Source organism: Sceloporus undulatus, chromosome 2 (assembly GCF_019175285.1).
Source record: "Sceloporus undulatus isolate JIND9_A2432 ecotype Alabama chromosome 2, SceUnd_v1.1, whole genome shotgun sequence".
NCBI lineage: Eukaryota > Metazoa > Chordata > Lepidosauria > Squamata > Phrynosomatidae > Sceloporus > Sceloporus undulatus.
The window spans coordinates 305,624,828-305,629,895 of NC_056523.1; the positions used below are offsets into that span (position 1 = coordinate 305,624,828).

The window sequence follows — 5,068 nt, forward strand, 5'->3', positions numbered from 1 at the left end:
GATTCTTTAGAACTATTTCTACCTTATTTTAGTAGAAATTTGTAACAAAACGAACAGAGTGGACAAGACTATGATTCAGTATAAGGCATCTTCTTAGATTCCTAAACACATCAATGTCATACAGTCCTTAATTTTAACATTTTCAGATATGCCATTATTAACTTTCAGAGACTTACAGAAGATTTTTGGTACAATCCAACAGCAATGAAAATCAATTGAGGCTTTTAGCCGGTATTTTCAATGGGATTTAGATGTCATTATTAGCAAGCTGGTTAAATCCAGCAGCTTGTCTTTACGATGTTTCTCCCTTGAAAATAAATAAGATAGGATTAATTATATTGCAGTCTTTATCCTTGAAAACAAAGACAGTCAATAAGGTGATATTTTAAAAACTAAATATAGATGATAACCTATGCCACAGATTTCTGAAGAAATACCATATGCTGCACAATGTCATCCTGGTACCATCCAATAATGCATGGCCCATGTTAATGAATTTTTCCACTTACAATCTAACCAGTGTTACTGGAACCATAGTAACATCTGAAAGATTAAATGTAGCAGTTGTACAGTACATAAGAAAGTATATTCCCACTGCAACAAAAATTAATTGAATTAAAGATTCACTAATTGAAGAACTGAGATACAGTAGTCAGTGCTTCACTTTGCAATACAGGAAGCACACAGAGGTGCCTAACTAATTTGCCATCCACAATTATTTAATAATCTGTAACTGGAAACATTCACTTGACCTCAGAGGAAAATCAGCACACAATCATTCTAAAGCTACATCCACAAAATAAATCAAACACAGGGCAACATTTTTGCTGCTACTTCCTTAAAAAAAAATACTTCGGAAAACTGATCCTTGTTATCAAGCTACCACAAAAAATAAAAAGTTGTAATAGCTCAAGATGTTTCTGCTTCCCCCAACTAGATGAACAAGTAACAGAAGTTTCCCGCAGGCAGAGTTTCTAAGGAAACTGCCATAAATAGAAAACGCTTAACACTGTAAACCAGGCTTATGCCACGTACTCAGAGGATACTCAAAACGTGTAAGAATATACTTTCCCTGAACAGAAAGTAAGTTAATATCAATTGCAGCACCCCACCTTGCCTTCAAACATATGGCAGATAAAAAGAGTGCCCTCAAAGGAATAACCCACATTAGGAGTAGCCAAGGCATTACCACGTCTGCAGGAAACACAAGAAGAAGGAATCCCCATTCATTAGCAAGTTCCCATTGGCTGGTTGCAGAAGGCAGCATGATGCATAATTTGCACCAGCCACACATGATTGGATACAACTGCTTATCAATCCTCTGACTAGAGTCAACTTCATTCATTAAAGGGATGGACTTGTGAAAGCTGTCTCTGAGTCATGCACTTTTAATTTATGCAGCCTGTCGCTACTGTCCAATCAGCTATCAAAGCACACAATTCAACTAACTTATCCTCTGAGTACATTCTTCTTAATCACTAGGTTGTGAAACTAGAGAGCCTAACTCCTGTGTTGTGCATGCAATCCTGTCTACTGATTATATCTGTTTTGTATAACAATATAATACCTCTGGGTACATTTTTGCAGCTTGTCCTTTGCAAGTTACCCTTCTCATTCATTGGATACAAATATACTTAAAGCATGACAGTTTTTTTTTCTTTCATGCTCCCAAGGAAATGTTAGCTAAATCTCACTGTCTAGCATTATTGAACAAGAGAGACTAGTGCAAAAGTAATGTCGCTATGCCTGTATCTATAATTTTTAAAGGAAATATAAAATCCATGGGCTCCCCACAAGTTGGTAGATGACATATATAGTGTGCCTCCACATTTGCTGGAGTTAGGGGCACAGGACTCTTGTGAAAATGGGACAAGTGCAAATAAAAAACCACTATTTTTACCTGAGAGAACACCTTTAGGAATCTCTTGGTCCTCCAGCACTACTCTATGGTTAACACCTGCCAGAGGATGACTGTAGAATTGCACTGGGGAACCTACAAATGCCTAGAGAAGTGTTCTGTCTAGGAATCTCTAGGTCCTCCAGTGCAACTTTTGATGGATATTGGCCATAGAGTTGTGCTGGAGGAGCTAGAAATGCTTAGATAAGTGTTCTCTTTAGGAATCTCTAGCTCCTCCAGTGTGACTTCCGGAGGAACTGCACTAGAGGACCTAGAGGTTCCTAAAGAGAACATAATAATTAAATCCACAAAGGTCAAAACCACAAACATTGAGGGACAATTGTACTACTGTTATGAAAGCATATACTACTGCTACTATTATTATGGCAGCTGCTCACTTTCCTGTATACCGCTTGCCACTTCTGAAGTCTGCAATACAAGATATGGAAATAGGTGCCATGTAAGAACAAAATCTGTTAATGAAAGAAAGATGTGTATGTGCAAACCACAGAGAAGAGTTGGTGGACACGTGCCAGGAAATTGTTGGCAGACAACTGGAGTGCCTTAGCATGTGCCCCAAATATGTTGAAGACATCAATTTTACTGCTGGATAGAACAGCAGAATAGCTGAATAGCTGAAAAACAGTACCTTGATTCATACTGAGGAGAATAGCAAATAAGCAAATTAAAACAGATACAGATTTAAACACAAACACACAAATAAATAGGTACATACAAGAAGACATTGCTAAAGGGCAATTAACCTGTAGAATTAAGAATAATTTTCAAAATATATCATTAAAAGGCAAAAATACAAAATCAGTAGAATGCCATACTAAAAGCCTTTTGCTTTTAAACTGACATTTCCCTCTGTCTTGTCTAAATTAAGCTTCAACTTGTTCATCCCCATCCAGTCAATTACTGGCAATAGACATTTGTTTGGAAACAAAACAGATTATGAAACAGAAATGAATTTTGCATTTAGACTGGGTCCCATCTCCAAGATGTTGCACTATGCTTGTCTACACAAATATAGATCACAGAATCATAGAATCACAGAGTAGGAAGAAACCACAAGGGCCATCCAGTCCAACTCCCTGCTATGCAACATACAGAAAAGCCCAACCGGTTCATCTGCCACATGCCATTAAGACGCACTCCTGCTTTCATTTCCTTCCTCTCCCTGCCTGCCAAAAAAAGGCACTCTCAGCAGGTGGCCATCCAGCCTCTGTTTAAAAACTTCCAAAGAAGGCGACTCCACCATCCTCTGAGCCAGTGTTTTTCACTGTCAAACAGCTCTTACTGTCAGGAAGTTCCTCCTAATGTTGAGGTTGAATCTCTTTTCCTGTAGTTTGATATTCCGAAAGCTCAAAAAATCCAAAACACTTCTGGTCCCAAGCATTTTGGATAAGGGAGACTTAACTTGTCACATGCAAAAAAAGGCCTCATTAAATCCCGAACGGTCCAGCTGAGTGGCTCAAGCAAGGTCACCTCCTGTGCTTTTGACCTCCACGTAGCAGACAGGCAGCTGTGTTGACTTTAGCAACTGCTGCAGGTCTATTCTGACAGAAGTGGGGAGAAACTAGCTCTCACTGAAACACATTTTCCTCCTTTCCGTTTGTTTTTGCTACACAGCAGGAAAGCCCCTTAAACCAGCATGGTGTCGCAGTTTCATTGTCGGAAGATGGCTCTGGAGACCAGGATTCGATTCCCAGCTCAGCCACAAAACCCACTGGGTGACCTCAGGCAAGTCACACTCTCTCAGCCTCAGAGGATGGCAATGGCAATCCTCCTCTGAACAAATCTTGCTAAGGGTTGCCTCAGGGTCTCCGTAAGTCGGAAGCCACTTGAAGGCACGTAACAGCCACACACACAATCAGTGGTTCCCAAACTTTGGTCCTCCAAATGTTTTGGACTTCAGCTGTATACTAAGCAGGGCTTCTGGGGTTGAAGTCCAAAACACCTGGAAGACCAAAGTTTGGGGATCTAGCTGGTTCATCTGCCAAATGCCATCCTGTTTTCCTCCCTCCCCACCACCACCACCACCCAAAAAAGTCTTCCTCTCCCTCTGAGACAATGCCAAGTTCTGAGTCAAGACAGTGCCAAGTTTTTTGGAGGCACTAGTTACCAAAAAAGAGGCCTTTGGGGATCCCACTGAGTTGCACAAGAGCCAAGGAAAGAGCACAGAGGACAGCCCAGGCCACTACTTCTGCTGACTAGGAACAATGAAGGAAGCAGGCAGGGAAGTCCTTCTCCTATGACTTGGACAGGCCTCACCTGTCACTGAAGTTTGGAGCCTGGAGAGAAAAGCTTGGAAAGGATTAACCCTCTGCCTTTGAATCTGGTTCCAGAGTAAAAAAAGAGGGGGAGCATGGGGTTCCTTTCCCCAATCTGGCTACGAAATCCCCCCCCCCCATCTCTACAACTGAGAGGGGCATGAAAAGACAAATAGGGTGAAATGGTACCTGGCACAGTTCCCTGGGGAGAGAAAGTTGGCCACAGCAACCCCCATTTTTAGCCCTTTCACCCTGCCCTGCTGGGGAGAAATCCTGAAAAGCAGCGTTTCTTTTACAAGAAAAGCACACACACAAATGATTTTTCTGTTGTTGTTCTTGTGTGCCTTCATAAGTTTTCCTACTTATGGCAAGACCAAGGCAAACCTATCATGGGGGTTTCTTGGCCAGATTTCTCCAAGAGAGGTTTGCCATTGGTTTCCACTGAGGCTGAGAGAGTGTGACTTGCCCAAGGTCATCCAAGGGGTTATGTATAGATAGAAAGAAAGAAAAAAAAACAGACACACACTCACAAACGCATGCGCACACACACGCACACACATATATATATACACATACAGAGCACACTCACACTGTATATATGTGTGTATATATATATATATGCGGCACACACACACTATATATATATATATATATACACACACACACAACACACACTATACAGTATATATACATATATATATATATATGCATGCAGCACACATACACACACTATATATGTATGTATATATACAGTAGAGACATGCAGAACACACACACACTATATATATATATATATATATATATACACACATATATGCACACATACACCTGCAGCACACAAACACACACTAGTCTGTCTATCTATCTATACACACACATACAGAGAGAGAGAGAG

At 40.6% G+C, this 5,068-nt stretch overlaps 1 protein-coding gene across 5 annotated transcripts in view; it reads right to left on the reverse strand.

The window, feature by feature from the left end:
* The window catches only part of NNT (nicotinamide nucleotide transhydrogenase), a 77,159-nt gene that overhangs the window by 61,626 nt on the left and 10,465 nt on the right, over nucleotides 1-5,068 (reverse strand). For 2 of the 5 annotated variants that reach the window (XM_042449618.1, XM_042449614.1), the window contains exon 2: nucleotides 177-307. The exons of 1 other annotated variant lie outside the window; for it this stretch is intronic. The gene's annotated coding sequence lies outside the window, so the exon portion shown is untranslated. Of the gene's footprint in view, nucleotides 1-176; nucleotides 308-3,200; nucleotides 3,253-3,320; nucleotides 3,340-5,068 lie in introns of those variants that run through there. 2 more of the 5 variants (XM_042449617.1, XM_042449616.1) reach the window with 2 other exon arrangements.